Source organism: Lissotriton helveticus, chromosome 3_1, assembly GCF_964261635.1.
Source record: "Lissotriton helveticus chromosome 3_1, aLisHel1.1, whole genome shotgun sequence".
NCBI classification, from domain to species: Eukaryota; Metazoa; Chordata; class Amphibia; order Caudata; family Salamandridae; genus Lissotriton; species Lissotriton helveticus.
In genome coordinates this window covers 1,453,147,667-1,453,167,652 of record NC_136061.1, presented here as the reverse complement: position 1 = coordinate 1,453,167,652, position 19,986 = coordinate 1,453,147,667, and positions in this window count along the sequence as shown.

Here is a 19,986-nt window from a genome sequence, read left to right as displayed (position 1 = left end):
AAGAAACGATAACAATACGTAATGATACACCTATTATTGTCCTAGAAACAAGAAACGTTAGAAGTAAGCCCGTAATAAGAAACCTGAAAACAGTAAGAGAAACCAAGTGTGACATTGCAACGGCCACAAGGCAACGAGGCTTCATCGCCCCTCACTGCCCCAAAACGTGTCTGTCCCACCGCCTTCCACGGCCAAATAACGGCAAACTGGGAAAGATACAAGTCAGCAGACATCCGCCCCATTCTGGAAACTTCCAAAGTGCAACAGGTTTCCGGCTACGCCCAGCCGGAAGCAACACATATAAGGCGGGTCCTGCTGCCAACCGTCGGCCAGGAGATCATCACGTAAGCAGTAGCCGGAGGAGAGGCCGAGGCCAGCGGGACCCGGCCAGGGGATTGACAACACTGGAGAGTTGCAGGGGGGGGAATGTCTATGTCCTCGACCCTCCCCTCTCTCTCCCAGTCCGGCCGCGGTGGCACTTGAGAGTTGCAGGTTGTCCCCCCACTCTCTCTCCCGGTCCGGCCACCAACGGCCGGGGGCTGGGGCCGACGGGATCCGGCTGCAGTCGATGAGCCAAGGAACCCGTTCATGGGGCCAGAGCAAAGGGCGTCCGGCCGCCATCCACCGGAGGTCCGGCCCAAAGACGGACGGGACATTTCTTCTTTCTTTTATAATGGCTGCGACAACACTGGGGGGGATGTCTTGCACATTCCTCCGACCCCCCCCCCTCGTCCTCATCGCCTGGTCCGGCCATAACAAATGTCAAGCGAGACGCCGTGGGGTGCACTGGGTGGGAGAGACGGTGCGAACAGGCCTCTCCCGCCTCCCCAGGTGGAGGCTTCCCAGCTGCACCCTCAGCGCTCCAGGCGCCAGGAAAAGGGTTCTTCCACTGTGGCGATGCTGCAACGTCTCGCCCGGCAGGGTGGAGCCCGTCCGCTCATTTGACCCCGCGATCGCCAGTAGCTACCGAACTCTCAAAATGGCGGTCGACCTGGCAAGAGCGGGCCCAGCATAAACAAAATGGCCCCGTCACTGGTTGACTCCACCACCGTAGTCCTCCACGACCTTGAAGATTCTAGAGGAGCCGCGGGAGTCCCCGACCCCCGCAGACACCCCCGATGGAGAATGACTGCCATGATCGCCCGTGGAGTGACGAAACTGTAGCCGCGGGACGTCGGCGCTCCCATGCTGGCGCCAGCCTCAGTTTGAATGACTAGAATCCTGCAGACCTCAGTTCCGGTGAAAGCACGGTGTGACCCGGTAGGAAAAATTGTTGCACCCCCTCCCCTTTTTGACTGATGGTTCAAACCACCGATCCTTTCCTTTGCCCTTTTAACGGAACTTTGGACTGCCTCCCCCCCGCCCCCCGCGGCGCCCCACGCCGTTATTTGCTGGGCGGCAACTTACTAGACATCACCTTCGTGCCATCTAGATTTCAGCGCGTTCTGCTGCCTTGGAACTATTCGCACAACAGACCGCTACTGACGACCCACCCCCAGGCAACATCTTCTGAATTTTCATAATTTGAAAGAACTAGTAACATGTCCTCATCAGGAATTTCCTCTTCAATCATCTCATCAGGAATCTCCTCATGAAAACTCTGCAATGATGATTCTTGTAACTCTATGGTCTCCAAACATTCGATAAATTCGCCATCAAGAGATAATTTCATTAAATGTAGTGGATAATTCAAAAGAAATTGCCACGGTCTCTTCATTGTTTAAATGTTTTTACTGTTTTTGTTTTGTTGTATATATTTATAAGTTATTAAAGTTTTATATTCCTACTACTTTGTTGGTGTGCTATATATTTTTAATGTGACACATAATTGTAAAAACTTTGATGTACAAAGAGTCATCCCTGAAATCTTCCGCTTCAGGCTCGGTCCCCTCCCCAATCACAATACAGGATGGTTTTCAGATAGTAGGAACGCGTGTGGTTTGACGGATCTCATCGGGTGTGGGCCTTGATCTACTATAACTCCTTTGAAGAGGGGTGATTCTTTACAGCTGGGGCCATAAACTACATCTGCAGGGCTAGCTGATAGCCTGCACAATCGGACACAGAGGAAGAGGAGTGTCAGAGGGTGCGGTAGTGAATAGGGCGAAAGGGAGGTGTCGGGCGGGCACAGAGTGTGATTCTCAGGGAAGAGCAGCGCAGATGGGGGGAGGTTTATTGCCGATGCATAAGACAGAGAGCGGGGGTGACCAGTGCCTGGGGAAGATGCTTGCGAGGGTGGGGAGCCATACTACGGATCAACAGCGTGCAGAGAGTGGGTCTGGTCAAGGCATCTAAAATGGCTGCCGTGCACAACAAAAGTGTGGCATTTCAAAAAAGGCAAGATGGCGCAGACAATGTTTTTCAACACTTCCTCATTTCCTTCGAATCGAACGTTAACAGACGTTGGTGCATATTACCAAAGTTAAGCGATATTTATCGCTAACGATGCTTAGCAACGAATTTTTTACCGCTAAGCATCGTCAGAAATTATCGCAGATAAACCTTGCTATTATCAAGGTTTATCGCAAATGCGATATAAAACGGCCGCAATGCATGAATATCGCTAAAAAGTCAGCGATATTCATGCATTACCGAGCTAATGCTCTTAGCCATGTTATCCACCTCCCATTGGATAACATGGCTAAGAACTGCTCAGGGCAGGTGTTAGTTTTTGGAGATATTCGCGCTTGGCGCGAATATCTCCAAAAGTTGGTAATAGGAGATAGATATCTTGCATGTTGTAATGCAAGTTATTGTGGTATATGGAACTCATACCGTAATCTCTCAGGAAAACAGAAACTGATCCTTTTGGGACCGCCTGAGAAGGCCTAGGGGGTGAGGGGTACTCTACTTTGCCCCCTTTTCACGTTCCGAACTATTTTATTTTACTCTCTTCTATAATTACACAAAATGGCAGCGATAAGATGCATCAGAGACAGACAGTGAGAGAAAGGAGGCCGGAGATGAAGAAGAGATGTCAAATACACATTGGAGATAATATAGTGGGAGAAGGGAAGTAAATATGAGTAAACTTACCATGTAACAAAAATGTTGCACTCTATACTATAAGTCTCATTTTATACTACAATCACTTCGCTACAACCTCATAAATTAAAAATAAAAATGAATAATGTCTCAAACAATTTTTGATTTCTAAATATAAATTTATTCTTCTGAATTTTCAAAATTTGAAAGAACTAGTAACATGTCCTCATCAGGAATTTCCTCTTCAATCATCTCATCAGGAATCTCCTCATGAAAAGTCTGCAATGATGATTCTTGTAACTCTATGGTCTCCAAACATTCGATAAATTCGCCATCAAGAGATTGATCAAAAAAATCATTCAAGTCATCTCCTCCTTGTGAGAATACTTCATTATTGGTGCTGTCAATTTCAATAAATGTAGTGGATAATTCAAAAGAAATTGCCACGGTCTCTTCATTGTGAGCCATTTTATTTTGAAATTGCTTGCTGTAAATTGCAGAAAAAAATAATCACTTTCATTTATCGTTTTTAGTAATACATAATATAAAACTAACTTTATCAAGTATTTAGTATAACAGAAGGACTGTAAATAAATAACAGAAAACATTTTTCAAATTATCTTAAAGTGTACAACATAGTTCCCCTTACAAATTAACAACTCACCTTTTTAAAAGTAGGAGAAGTGTTAGTACTGTGTAAACCGAACACCAGAAATTGAGCACCAAAAATTCCTCACAAATGTACCTCAGACAGTAGTATCACAAAATGGCTGTGGTTTCCTTTCATTTTAGATATATACATAACCAATTAACTTTCATCACACACAAATACAAAACCAAAGTAACATTTTAATTGGTTCTAAATTTCAACACTTTCAAATGTGTTTTCCCCATGCAATTTTCCATAGGACATTTAGATACGTCTACTGCCTGAATGGCTGAACGGAATTACACCAAACTTGGCAAAATGGTACATCAAACCTAAGAGGTCAGGGAGGATCTACTATGCCCCCTTATGGTCATTTGCCCCTTCGCTTTGGCCTCCTCTTGTCTCTCGATCCTACCGAGAGACAAGATGGCGGCCGCTACGGACTATTTGGAATGTTTACAGACGCCGTAGAACCAATCAGCTTCGCAAAGCTCCGTAACGCGAAAAGTACGCGAAGCGGAGCGCTGTTACAGATATATATCTTTTTTTGAACGTTAATTTCTCAAAATCCACTGGAGCACATATATTGAGACCTAGCAAAGGCACATCGGGCTACCAGTCCCTAATATTTTGCCAAGTTTCGTGCAAATCCATTCAGCCGTTCGATTATTATTATTTTTTTTTTCTTTGCCCCGCGGGGCCCTTTTAAAACCTCCACATCAAACCTAGGGGGTCAGGGAGGATCTACTATGCCCCCTTACGGTCATTTGCCCCTTCGCTTTGGCCTCCTCTTGTCTCTCGATCCTACCGAGAGACAAGATGGCGGCCGCTACGGACTGTTTGGAATGTTTACAGACGCCGGAGAACCAATCAGCTTCGCTTCACAAAGCTCCGTAACGCGAAAAGTACGCGAACTGGAGCGCTGCATGGTCCGCTGTTACAGATATATATCTTTTTTTAACGTTAATTTCTCAAAATCCACTGGAGCACATATATTGAGACCTAGCAAAGGCACATCGGGCTACCAGTCCCTACAATTTTGCCAAGTTTCGTGCAAATCCATTCAGCCGTTTGGGCTAAAAGTGAGGCCAACCGCCCTATGGAAAACTCAATGTTAAAAACACGTTTTGGGACCCCCCTTTTTTCTCGGCCCCCCCTTGACGAAACCTCCCCAAATTTTCAGGGGCTACTCAGAAACAAAATGTTCCATTTTCCTGAAATTTCGGCCAATTCCGTCCACAAACGCCAAAGTTATTAGACATAGAATTTTCAAAAATCCCATAGAGAAAAAATCCTAACTATATATACCTACTGGCGACCGCCAGTAGGTAATATATATATATATATATATATAGATATATATATATATATATATTACTGAAAAAACCATGGGTTTCAGGCCTTATATAGTTAGGAATTAGCATTTAAAAAACCTTTGAAATTCACTGAAAAAACTACAAGTTTTAGGGGTGTTATAGTTTTCTGGACATTTCACTCATACAAAACCATTGAAATTGCTCCTATATAGTTAGTTGTACTAACTATATTTTGCGCACCCGCAATCCACTGCTCATGATGTCACATATTACATCATTCATGACATGGTCAGTGACATCACTGATGACATCTCGAATGACATCACTGATGACATCAGTGATGACATCATCCAGTGAATGTGGTTTGCTTCATTATTTAAATATGCATTTTAAATATAGCAATTTGCATTGAGGAATGAGTGGATATATAAAAATAAATATTTGGATGGAGGATTTAGTAGCAGTGTAATTGACTGTTTACTTTAACAATGTACAGTGTCTCACTAAATATAGTGGATAGTGACTAAACTGTGTGAATATCTGTATCACTTTGTCAGTTGTTGTGTAAACTGGTTCTCCAGTTGCTTACTAGCTATGTGAAAGTGTATATTAGTTATTAATTAGTTAACAGAGTATTTGTATGGGAGAGTGAATGTGTGTGTGGTTCGGTAGGGGGTGTGTGACTACCCAAAGATGTGTGAATAGTTGATTCAGTATATATATGAAGTTAAAACTGCATATTCTAACAGTTGTTTGGGTGAGTGAATATCTTTATGGGTGTGGTGATGAGCAAATATATTTCTCAATGGTACAAGTCCAACAAACTAGAAAAATAAAAGGCAGTGTATGTGACAGTATTAGAATACATAAGACTCAATGATTGTGTGAGTGACTGTATACTTGTAATAATGATTTTATAATACACTAAGTATGAATTACTATCTAAATGAATAGATGAAGTGGTGTTTGTATAAGTGTGTAGCTAAGTAAGTATGTAAGTATGATCCATTGTTTGCATAAGTGAGTAGGATAACTTTATATGTGAATAGGTTGTGTGCTGGTGTGTAATGTCGATATAGGTGTATAAGTATTTTTGATAGTGTTCTATTGTTCATTGACAGCATGTATGAGTGAATCTACAGGTAAGTGTTTAGATGTGTGTATACATCTAAGAATCACTGAGTGGGTTTTTAGATACTTGTATTTTACTAGAGAAGGAAAAGTTGTATGTGATTGTCACGTGGATGATGTCATCAGTGATGTCATCAGCGATGTCATTTGAGATGTCATCAGTGATGTCACTGACCATGTCATGAATGATGTAATATGTGACATCATCAGCAGTGGATTGCGGGTGCGCGAATTATAGTTAGTACAACTAACTATATAGGAGCAATTTCAATGGTTTTGTATGAGTGAAATGTCCAGAAAACTATAACAACCCTAAAACCTATAGTTTTATGAGTGAATTTCAAAGGTTTTTTAAATGCTAATTCCTAACTATATAAGGCCTGAAACCTATGGTTTTTTTAGTGAATTTCAAAGGTTTTTTAAATGCTAATTCCTAACTATATAAGGTCTGAAACCTATGGTTTTGTCAGTGAATTTGCAAGGTTTTTAAATGCTAATTCCTAACTATATAAGGCCTGAAACCTATGGTTTTTTCAGTGAATTTGCAAGGTTTTTTAAATCCTAATTCTAATAGCGGATAACGTTTAAATATGTTAATATCCTTGTGGGACCATCTGAGCAGCCCTACGTTTCTTCTTCTGCTTTCTTGTGCCTCGGTCTACCGAGCACAAGATGGATGCCAACACTTCCTGGTTAGAAGTGTTGACAGCCAATAGCATGCAGCTTTCTCGGGAAGGCATGCTGATTGGCTGCCACTGTCTGTCAACACTAGCACAAGATGGATGCCAACACTTTCTGGTTAGAAGTGTTGACAGCAAATGAGCATGCAGCTTTCTCGGGAAGGCATGCTAATTGGCTGCCACTGTCTGTCAACACTCCAAACCAGGAAATGTTGGCAGCCATCTTGTGCCTCGGTAGAACCAAGGCACAAGAAAGCAGTGAAACAAAGGTGGAAAACTCGCAAAGGGGGCAGGGTAGAAGCACCCTGACCCCATGGCCTGCTCAGGGGGTCCCACAAGGACCCACAAGGCCACACATAATATATATATATTTTTTAAATTTATGGGGTGCGCGCACTGTACGCACAATGGTACGCGCACCGTACGCGTACCTGCGCATACCCTGCAACTTTAAAAAAAATATATTTTTATTTTTTTTGCCTTGGGGGTCCTAGTGGGACCCCCTGTGCAGGCCTAGGGGATCAGGGTGCTTCTACCCTGCCCCCTTTTTGAGTTCTACACGTTTGTTTTTCTGCTTTCCTGTGCCTCAGTCAACCGAGGCACAAGATGGCTGCCCACAATTTCTGTTTTGGAGTATTGACAGACAGTGGCAGCCAATCAGCATGCAGCTCGTGCACGGAGAGGTTTGCGTACGTACGCGTACGGGTGCGCGCATATAGATATATATATGTTTTCAAATTCACCTTTCTCCACAAGTACTGGAGGGATTTACATCATTTAAACAAAAGGCACTACTGCGTACCAGTCCCTACCATTTTGCCAAGTTTGGTGTAATTCCGTTCAGCGGTTCTGGCTGTAGCCGTGTCTAATCGTCCCATGGAAAATAAAATGGGTAGAACACGTTTTGGGACCCCCTTTTTTCTCGCCCCCGCTTCACGAATCTACCAGGGAAGGAGCGGAGCGTAACGGGCCATCTTCTTTGAGAAATTCACATAGATTCATCAACCGGCGCCAAAGTTATTCCCAATAGAATGTTGCGGATTTCCTATGGAAACTAGGTCCTAACTATATATACCTACTGGCGACCACCAGTAGGTAATATATATATATATATATATATATATATATATATATATATATATATATATATACAGTTTCACAGGTTGCCCTTGCGAGGTGCACTCCTTGTTGGCGAAGTATTAGGAACAGGAAAAGGGTGTCAGGCACATCGGCGTCTGCAGCTACCTGATGCGTTTCGGGCATCCGCCCTTCTTCATAGGAATACGCTGCTACCACGAATTGCCACCATTTTGGGTCCCAGTGTACGCCCTTTTATTAATGAAGCAATCAGCCAATAACATACTGGTAAGATATCATATTGCATTCTGGGACTGGGAAGTCCATTCAAATAAATCCCTAGTGGGGCTGCTGGCAAGATGCGGTAAATAACCAAAGTTTGTGTCCTCGTTGTGCCCCCAGCATCTTTGCAAATACTGCCAAACGCCTGTTAGTCCGCTCCGCTTCTCAGGTGAGATGCAGCGTAACCGCCCCTCAAGCGGCGGTGCTCCTCTCGACTGTACTGGCCGAATTACATACAGTTTCACAGGTTGCCTTTGCGAGGTGCACTCCTTGTTGGCGAAGTATTAGGAACAGGAAAAGGGTGTCAGGCACATCGGCGTCTGCAGCTACCTGACGCGTTTCGGGCATCCGCCCTTCTTCATAGGAATACGCTGCTACCACGAATTGCCACCATTTTGGGTCCCAGTGTACGCCCTTTTATTAATGAAGCAATCAGCCAATAACATACTGGTAAGATATCATATTGCATTCTGGGACTGGGAGTCCATTCAAATAAATCCCAAGTGGGGCTGCTGGCAAGATGCGGTAAATAACCAAAGTTTGTGTCCTCGTTGTGCCCCCAGCATCTTTGCAAATACTGCCAAACGCCTGTTAGTCCGCTCCGCTTCTCAGGTGAGATGCAGCGGAACCGCCCCTCACGCGGCGGTGCTCCTCTCGACCGGACTGGCCGAATTACATACAGTTTCACAGGTTGCCCTTGCGAGGTGCACTCCTTGTTGGCGAAGTATTAGGAACAGGAAAAGGGTGTCAGGCACATCGGCGTCTGCAGCTACCTGATGCGTTTCGGGCATCCGCCCTTCTTCATAGGAATACGCTGCTACCACGAATTGCCACCATTTTGGGTCCCAGTGTACGCCCTTTTATTAATGAAGCAATCAGCCAATAACATACAGGTAAGATATCATATTGCATTCTGGGACTGGGAGTCCATTCAAATAAATCCCAAGTGGGGCTGCTGGCAAGATGCGGTAAATAACCAAAGTTTGTGTCCTCGTTGTGCCCCCAGCATCTTTGCAAATACTGCCAAACGCCTGTTAGTCCGCTCCGCTTCTCAGGTGAGATGCAGCGGAACCGCCCCTCAAGCGGCGGTGCTCCTCTCGACCGTACTGGCCGAATTACATACAGTTTCACAGGTTGCCTTTGCGAGGTGCACTCCTTGTTGGCGAAGTATTAGGAACAGGAAAAGGGTGTCAGGCACATCGGCGTCTGCAGCTACCTGACGCGTTTCGGGCATCCCCCCTTCTTCATAGGAATACGCTGCTACCACGAATTGCCACCATTTTGGGTCCCAGTGTACGCCCTTTTATTAATGAAGCAATCAGCCAATAACATACTGGTAAGATATCATATTGCATTCTGGGACTGGGAGTCCATTCAAATAAATCCCAGTGGGGCTGCTGGCAAGATGCGGTAAATAACCAAAGTTTGTGTCCTCGTTGTGCCCCCAGCATCTTTGCAAATACTGCCAAACGCCTGTTAGTCCACTCCGCTTCTCAGGTGAGATGCAGCGGAACCTCCCCTCAAGCGGCGGTGCTCCTCTCGACCGGACTGGCCGAATTACATACAGTTTCACAGGTTGCCCTTGCGAGGTGCACTCCTTGTTGGCGAAGTATTAGGAACAGGAAAAGGGTGTCAGGCACATCGGCGTCTGCAGCTACCTGACGCATTTCGGGCATCCGCCCTTCTTCATAGGAATACGCTGCTACCACGAATTGCCACCATTTTAGGTCCCAGTGTACGCCCTTTTATTAATGAAGCAATCAGCCAATAACATACTGGTAAGATATCATATTGCATTCTGGGACTGGGAGTCCATTCAAATAAATCCCAAGTGGGGCTGCTGGCAGGATGCGGTAAATAACCAAAGTTTGTGTCCTCGTTGTGCCCCCAGCATCTTTGCAAATACTGCCAAACGCCTGTTAGTCCGCTCCGCTTCTCAGGTGAGATGCAGCGGAACTGCCCCTCAAGCGGCGGTGCTCCTCTCGACCGGACTGGCCGAATTACATACAGTTTCACAGGTTGCCCTTGCGATGTGCACTCCTTGTTGGCAAAGTATTAGGAAAAAGGAAAAGGGTGTCAGGCACATCGGCGTCTGCAGCTACCTGACGCGTTTCAGGCATCCGCCCTTCTTCATAGAAATACGCTGCTACCACGAATTGCCACCATTTTGGGTCCCAGTGTACGCCCTTTTATTAATGAAGCAATCAGCCAATAACATACTGGTAAGATATCATATTGCATTCTGGGACTGGGAGTCCATTCAAATAAATCCCAAGTGGGGCTGCTGGCAAGATGCCGTAAATAACCAAAGTTTGTGTCCTCGTTGTGCCCCCAGCATCTTTGCAAATACTGCCAATCGCCTGTTAGTCCGCTCCGCTTCTCAGGTGAGATGCAGCGGAACCGCCCCTCAAGCGGCGGTGCTCCTCTCGACCGGACTGGCCGAATTACATACAGTTTCACAGGTTGCCCTTGCAAGGTGCACTCCTTGTTGGCGAAGTATTAGGAACAGGAAAAGGGTGTCAGGCACATCGGCGTCTGCAGCTACCTGACGCATTTCGGGCATCCGCCCTTCTTCATAGGAATACGCTGCTACCACGAATTGCCACCATTTTGGGTCCCAGTGTACGCCCTTTTATTAATGAAGCAATCAGCCAATAACATACTGGTAAGATATCATATTGCATTCTGGGACTGGGCGTCCATTCAAATAAATCCCAAGTGGGGCTGCTGGCAAGATGCGGTAAATAACCAAAGTTTGTGTCCTCGTTGTGCCCCCAGCATCTTTGCAAATACTGCCAAACGCCTGTTAGTCCGCTCCGCTTCTCAGGTGAGATGCAGCGGACCCTCCCCTCAAGCGGCGGTGCTCCTCTCGACCGGAGTGGCCGAATTACATACAGTTTCACAGGTTGCCCTTGCGAGGTGCACTCCTTGTTGGCGAAGTATTAGGAACAGGAAAAGGGTGTCAGGCACATCGGCGTCTGCAGCTACCTGACGCGTTTCGGGCATCCGCCCTTCTTCATAGGAATACGCTGCTACCACGAATTTCCACCATTTTGGGTCCCAGTGTACGCCCTTTTATTAAGGAAGCAATCAGCCAATAACATACCGGTAAGATATCATATTGCATTTTGGGACTTGGAGTCCATTCAAATAAATCCCAAGTGGGGCTGCTGGCAAGATGCGGTAAATAACCAAAGTTTGTGTCCTCGTTGTGCCCCCAGCATCTTTGCAAATACTGCCAAACGCCTGTTAGTCCGCTCCGCTTCTCAGGTGTATTTGATGTCCCTTCTTAAACACGTTTTTTCACCTCCCTAAATTACACTCTTAATCATTCCTAATTTTACAGCCACCACTCTGATCCCTCCCACAATTACAACCAAAACATACATCTATGTGTGCAGGGATCGACGCACATATTTTTAGGAAAATTACCTCATCTCTTGAGCTACAGTTTAAAGAAGCCTATTCACCTAAACTGCACCTGTATCTTAGAGAAGCTTGCTCTGCCTGTACTGCACCACTGCTTAACAGAAGTGTGTCATGAATGTCCTAAATTTATAGTATAGAGAAGCCTGATTTACTGGCCTGCACAAAAGGTTCAGGGATATTTGCAATGCCTGCCCTGATCCATAGCTTTTGTAATTTGATTCTGCCTACCCTCCATGGACGACTTAAAATTTGAACTCATCTCTCACCCTATCGACTCCACATCAAACACCAATATCATTCTATACAACTTCAAAATATTTAGGGAAAACAATGTGAAAATGTGATCCCACATTAAAACAAGCAAATGTGAGCCAAAACTTTCAACACCCCTTTTCTCAAGAGAACTAGCTGAAAATAATGATAGTTCTGCAGACAAAAAGGAAAATGGAAGGAAAACCCTTCTATCTAACCTAATCAGTCACCCTTCCGGATGACCGAGTACGATGCAAGGAGGCCATCCGGCCTGTCCGAATCAGTTCCGAATGGGATTCAGGCAGCCCATGTCAATTGGATCCGATTCATACAGACAATGGAGATGGTTTCCGAACTAGCAAGTACAATGACTGATTCGGTCAGCTTTTCCAAATCAGTTTGCCCGAGACAAAATGGCTTTGGGCATCGGTGTAGTGAAAGAGCCACTTTTGTAGTCTGGCACCCTATGATGACCTCCAATTACCACCATTTTAATTTATTTTAGTGAGTTATTTTACCCTAGCCTTAATGTAGGATGGTCCTGCATTTGCTTGCTTCTGTTCTGTTCTGTAATCTTGCTGTCTTTCAGTGGGAGCTGTTACGGAATGGAACAGTCTTGCAAAGAGCAGAGCTTGTGGGATGTGTATTTGAAGGTGTGCAGTTGTGCAGGAATGTGTATTGTATTGTGCATTGGTGAGAATTATGAGTTCTTACTATTGGCTTTGACCATTTTGTTTTCTGACTTTACCTTGCTTTATGGCAGTGCTGACTAATGCCTTTGACATGCTCTCATGTGATCTTGCTTTTCAATTCCATCTTGCTTTGGGCCGTTCTGTGTGCATGGCTTAACTAACTCCATTTTCATGAGAGAAGCCATTTTCTGTGCCTGCACAAAGCTGCAGAGCTGAAGAGGGCATGTTTTGCTTTCCTCCTGTTTTTGACACTTTTCTGACTGGAGAAACCGTTTGTTATCGGAGGAATGTACAGGCTTCTTCTTGAAGTCATAACAAAGGCCTGATCAGCTGATGCTGTATCCTTGGCACGGAGTGGTACGGAATCTGATGGGAAAAGGAGGCGAGGCTTGCTAGAAGCTTTGACCAATGTTTCCACTTGTATTAAGAGGGGGAGCCTCCACTGGTCTGGTGGAAGTTTGGGAGTTTGGATTTCGAGTGAGGGCAGACGTGTCTATCTTGATTGAACCCGGATTTCTGAGCTCTGATCCCCGGCTGTGTGAAGACTTCCCCCGGCCAAAAGTGGGCAGTGTTTGCATCAGGTGATGTATTGAGTTTTGTGGTTATTGCCATTGTGATGAGAGCCAGTGGCTGTGATCATTTGAGGTGTTTTCTTTGTGGTGTGGGAGGCGCACATCCAGAGTGATCCTCTTATCTTATATCAGCTATTGCTTGTTCATTAATCAGTATTATAGTTTGCTCAGTTATTGATTCATGCCTTTAGATTATATGTTTGCTACATATATTTGAATCTAATTCATTTGGTGTCTGAGACAGCCTTTGTTTATAGAGTAATGTGCATAAACCCCAAGCCTTATTCTAAAAGTGATAGTCTTTGCATTCTGTTAAATAAAACTCCATTTTAAAAGGTGCTGTTTGTTTTGTGTTGACGTCTTGCTGTGCCAGGGGTGGTAAGACATGCTCAAAAGTGTATATTATTCAAAGGTGCAGTGGTATATTTGCCTCCCAGGTGGGAGTGCAGTGATTGGGTGTGGCTTATTGGTGAGAAACCACATTCAAAACAATCGGTCTTTGCAGGCCTGTTGTGGCACCCCCTTCATCAGGAGTGTGGCCCGTTGGGGGACCCAAGGAACCCCTCTTCCCAACCAATTGCACAATTTGCCAGGAAGGAGGGGGTGCCTGCCACAGGGTGCAAGGTTTTGCCCGAATACCCATTTTTTCAATGGGAGCCTGTGTTCGCGTTTGAAACACAGGCTCCCATTGAAGTCAATGGGAATAAATTGGAACTGAGTCCGAAAGCATCTGGACACATCGTAATTGGTTGGTAGGACTCACCAAATAAGATTTGTTAGGAAAGCATTCCTAACCCGAGTCGTTGGGAATGCTTTCCTAATGAGATCGCAATCGGCCCCTAAGTCTGCTTCATGTCTTACGCCCACCACTTCCTATACAATGCAACAATGGCCATTATTCAGAGTCCTATTTATTGAGGATCTCACTGAAATACTCCAATTTCTCAAACACATGTCTTATGAAGGTGATGTCTTATCTCATCCATCTTTAAACCTCTCTCCAGTGATGGTCTCCCACCCCTACCCACTATTATCAGTGTCTACAGCACTCAAAGCATGGTATCAAAGATGGACAGATCCTTCCACTGATGACTATGCCAACTACTGGCTCACCACCTAGCTACCCTTCATCAGCAAGATAATTGAAAAAGCAGCACATGTTGAACTCCAAGATCACAAATAATGTTAACCATATCCGGCACATCTACCAGTCTGGCTTTAGATCAAGCGTCAGCACTTTTAGACCTGTGAGTTTTAGGGTATTTTTCCCCCTAGCATTTTGCTTTCACCCCTCTTTATTGCTGATCAAATTTTTTCTATCCTTAGGACTCTGTAAACTTTACCCCTGCTAATCAGTGCTAAAGTACTTGTGCTCTCTCCTTAAAACATGGATTCATTGGCTTATACCCAAATGGCACATTTAAGTTACTTGTAAGCCCCTAGCAGAGTGGTACCACAGGTACTCAGGGTGTTTAAATTAAATGCTACTAGTAGGCCTGCAGTAATGATTGCACATCCACTTAAGTACCCCTTGTAAAACTACCTCATCTCTTCCATTACAGACTGTGTATGCAGTTTCTAAACTGCCATTTTATCCTGGATAAAAAACGTTTGCCTTGCCCAAACCTTCCTTTTTTAAAGCATATACTCACCCCTTGGGTAGGCCCTGAACAGCCGAGAGGGCAGGGTGCAGTGTATTAAAGATTAGGACATGTACTTCTAAGTATTATATATCCTGGTAGTTGGAAAACTCCTACATTTGTTTTTCACTGCTGCAAGACATCCGACTCCCATAGGATAACATTGTAGTTACCTTATTATATTTAATAAGCTGTACCTTCTAATTTGGAGCAGGTGACATGTCGAGTTTGGTATCAAAAGAATTGCAATCAAAATCCCTCTTTACTGGTGAAGTCAGATTTTTTATCACACTTCTGAAAATGGTAAATTCAGAAAGATGGCAATTTCTTTTCCAACCATTTGGTGTCTGCAATCTTGGGTCACATGACTAGGTGTAGTTGGCTGTTGGTCTTTGTGTTTTGCTCTCAAGCAGTAAGGCAAAGAGAACTAGGTTTTGACAGGATGGGCCACTCTGAGTTAGCGAGGAGAGGAGCTGTCACTTACCTCACTTGCACAACACAAAGGTATTGCCTGAGCACTCACAAAGGGGGTTGACACTAGTCTATTTTTACCCCAGCAAATCTGGGGCCAGGGCAGGGCGGCCGGAAATTCCAAGCACCTCTCATGGGGTTGAATTCTCTGGAAATGTTTCCAACTTCAAAATGGGATTCAGGTATTAATATTGGACCTCAGACATCAACTTTTCAGTGCAATTGTGGATCTGTGGACTGTGTCAGGAAGAAAGGACTGCCAGTCCACTGGACTGTTGCTTTAAAGGACTGCTGCCCTGTTGTGCTGCCCTGCTTCCCTCTTGCTTGGGAGAGATGGACAGGTATCCCTAAACCTAGGACCCCAAAGTGATTCCATGGGCTAGTTGGATTGCTTCCTGATCAGAAGTCTCAGGGGCAAAAGAGGCTTCCATTAACCTTGAACACAGCACCTGGCCATCTGTGAATCCTACCATGCAAAATAGTGCCAGCTCAGTCCTGGACCCATGGAAGTGGACCTGAAGGTGCTCCTGAAGGTGCTCCGTCAGCACATCCGTGGACCCAGCAGAACTGACACATCTCATCTGCTACATGGTACAACCCGGGAAAAACTGATGGATCGCCTCTGCTCCTTGCTCTTTCCCAGCGCAAGGACTTTGCATCACCCCCGAAGCCTCATCAGAACCACTGCCGTGTGACACATCCCTCAGGCAGGCCCTTATAATGCAATCCTCTCGTCACTGGCAAACTCAATGACAATGCAAGACCCTCAGTTTCTTCAGAACCAGATGGTGCACGACACATCCTCAAAGCAGGACTTTGCATCATAAGCCCACTCGTCAACGGCCTCCTCAATGACGATGTAGGAACTTTCATTGCAGCCTTACAACTCCTCAGCACTGACTCTGTGTGATGCACCTCTGGACAGTGCCTCACATTACCTCAGCTGCATGACACATCGCCAAATCAAAACTCCGGAATTCTACGCAACCAAGAAATAATGTACTGTTGTTTAGTGGGCCTAGCTGGGTCCCTGTGGTCAGTCTATGCTCCATCGAGGTCAGCCTGAACGTGTGACTTTGTCCCGGTCTAATGCAACCAGATATCCACAATTGGAGCTTTCCGCTTTTTGGTGCCATTTTCACATATATCTTATATTTTTGTTATTTTGGTCGTAAATTATTCCTTAAAAGTTACTTTATCTTTCTAAAGTGGCGTGGGATTTTTCTTATGTGGCATTTTTACTTTATTACTGTTCAAAGTGCTGCATAAATATTGTATTGCCTCTAAGTTCAGCCTGACTGTATTGGGTCAAACAACCAAAAGGTTAAGCACAGGCTAATTTAGGGTTTGCTTTTGACTTCACCCTTACAATGATTGTGGTTGTTGCTTATGGAGGTATTCACCCCCTCAACCATTAACCCAATTTCTTAGGAGCACAAAGACCGCCTCTTTACCCATTGTAGAAGATGCCCTCCTGACACCATAAGATGATGCTTACCTCCAGATATTGCTGGGCCGCTCAGCTACATTCGACACAGTCAGCCATCGTAACATCATGCAAACCCTGAAGTCTTGAATGGAATTCTTCGGCAATTTCCTTCACTGCATCTCCTCCTATTTTTCAACTGATATCATTTTCTTCACATCGGCATCTCCAGGTTCCGAAAGATCCCTAACACCTCTCATATTCAAAATTGAGCCCCTTGGTGCTCTACTCACAGAAAACAGCATCAAGATTCACCAAACCTTAAAACACTGTCTTCACATCATTCAAACCTGGATGTCTAGCTCCTACCTGAAGCTAAAACCAAAGACAGAATTGTTTTTTGTCAAGAACAACTAGCAAGAAACAGTACAAACCTTGTTCTTTGACCTGAAATTTGCTTCCAACCTCAACATTCACTGAATGTCAAGTCGCTAAGTTTCACCTTGGACACCAACCTCACCCGGAAACAAAAAAAAACCAAAGACAGCCTTTTACCAAATATATCCTCTAAAGAAATTAAAACCCTTCCTTCCGGAAAGCATCTGCAGAACTGCTTTTGAAGTCCTTGCGCCTAGCATTTGGATGATGGTAACATCCTACATGCCACAGAATGTTTCATCTAGAGCAGACAAAACATAATCATACCACCTCCATCCAGGTGGCATTGCATTGACTCCCCTTGCTGGCCACGCTAGCTTCAAAATCAGCTCTATCTTTCACAAAGCCATCACAACCAGCGTCTCTGCTATCTCGCAGACAAGGTTGCCATCTCTGATGGTTCTCGGCACATTTGCAGCCAGGACACAATCAAAATGCAACTAAGAAGTATATACGAGGCAGCAGGCCTTTTCCATCTATGCACACAGGAACTTAAAAATCCCAGTATCCATCAGGACGGCCCTAATGCTGCTCCAATTTAGGAAGGAGTTGAAGGTGCATCTCTTTAAGGATCACTACATCAAAATAAATTACCAGTCTCCAAACCAGCTACCTCTCCTAAACACCTGTTGGCGTTACACTTATCTTGGACCCTGTACACACCTGTACAGACCTTTAGTTCCTCTTAGAGAGGGTTGTGCTATAAAATACCACATACATACAAACATACATACAGACATGCAGGCAAATATACATACATTGAATTCGAAGTAAAAGCGTTCCTCCAGTGTTAAGGTGCACTACCCTTACTGTTTGTACTAAACATGCAACACTTATTCATTGTTACACGAGCAGCAATTTACCCATCCATCACCTTGTGTTTTTGACACAGCACATAAATAGGCTTGATGCTCCTATTCTGAGTACTCCTGCTTATCATGAACTATAGACCCCAAACTGAAATATTGATTTCGAGGAGAAACTAGGGGAGAGTTCATTCAAACTGCACCTTATCTCTTGAAACTAGGCAACTCCGACAATACTCGGACAGAAACATTGTATTCACCATAAACCCACTGGATAAACTTTATTTATGTCTGATCATTCTCTAAAGGAAAAGCTCTAAAAACTCTAACTGCACCTTGACATGATGGTTATTTACTCAATATTCAGCACTTAAAGCATCATGCAGCTCAGCTACTGACACGAGAGAATAACAGACCATGTATTTCTTAACAGAAGTGGATTTCTGTTTATCAGTGGATGATTACCTTTTCAGAAACTGCGACCTTCTCTATCTGATGCAGTTTAGAAATCAATGAGATGTGAAATTTCTTACTCCCCCGAAACAATCAACAATGATTAGAGGCAAATTGCTATTAATCTGACCTGTAGATGTAAAATGCACTTACGATTCCAGACCTGTCTAACATCTCAAATAGCTCCACATGTCTGTGCAATAAACAGCCCTTTTTACAAGTAGGAATTTACACCAGGCCCATCTGACGGTAAATAAAACAAGTGTCCCATCTGACGGTAAATAAAACAAGTGTAGGCTTCTGTTATTTTGGAGGGGAATTAAATAAGTGGAAAAAAAAACTATATATATATGTGAGCAAGAAGCTTAAGGCTTCGAAACGCGTAGGGTTTGTTTATCCGTGTGCCAATAAATACAGCACTTTGAACGATATTTGGGCCCCGGTTCTGGTCTTTTTCGGTAAATACGTACTACCTGTACCAGGAGTGTGTGTAATTTCGAGGGGGCGGCGACCCCGCCGGGAGACCGCTGGTAAAGCGGCTTGAGCACGCCAAAAATCGTGTGATTTATATATATATATATATATATATATATATATATATATATATATATTCACTGAAAAAACCATAGGTTATAGACCATATATAGTTAGGAATTAGCATTTACAAAACCTTGAAAATTCACTGAAAAAACCATAGGTTATAGACCATATATAGTTAGGAATTAGCATTTAAAAAACCTTATTTTACTCACACAAAACCATTGAAATTCCATATATAGTTAGTTGCACTAACTATATATCGCGCACCCGCAATCCACTGCTGATCATGTCACATATTACATCATTCATGACATGGTCAGTGACATCACTGATGACATCACTGATGACATCTCAAATGACATCACTGATGACATCACTGATGACAACATCCAGTGACTGTATGTTTCTGTAAAGTTAAAATATGTCTTACATATTGAAGAATGAGTGGATGTATAAGTGTCTGGATGAAGGATTTAGTAGGTGCGTGACTGACTGTATGAGTGAGTGATTAAATGTGTCTCACTGAATGCATGGGTTAGTGACTAAACTGTCTTAATTTGTGCATCATTATGTCTGTTGTTCTGTAAACTGCTGCATGTGTTGATCATTAGCTATACGAGAGGCTATATGTGTTATTAATTGGTTGCCCAAGTATTTCTATGGGAGATTGAGTTTGTGTGGGGGTGGCTGGAAGGTGTGTGACTCTATGCATAGATGTGTGAGCAGTTTATTCACTAGGTGTATGAGTTCAAGAGTGCATGTGGAAACAGCTACATGGGCAGTTGACTGTGTGCATGAGTGTATTGATGAGTGAATGGATATCTCAATGCTACATGTCATAGTAAGTACATATGTAAAACACAGTACATGTGAGAGTTGGCATATATAAATAACTGTGCATGAGAGCCACTGAATGAGTGAGTGGTTGTATCGATCATTGTGAACTTGTATCAGGGATTGTATAAGAGAGTAAATATGTGTTAGTATATGTTTCAATAAGTAAGGTGTGTTTAACTGTATAGTTGAAGAAATGGAGGTGAGATTGTTTCTTTGCATGACTGACTGGGTGTGTGAGTAACTCCATGGATGAGTGGCAGTGTGTGAGTGTCTGTATACACTGAGTGTATCTAAGGTTATATTAGAGTCT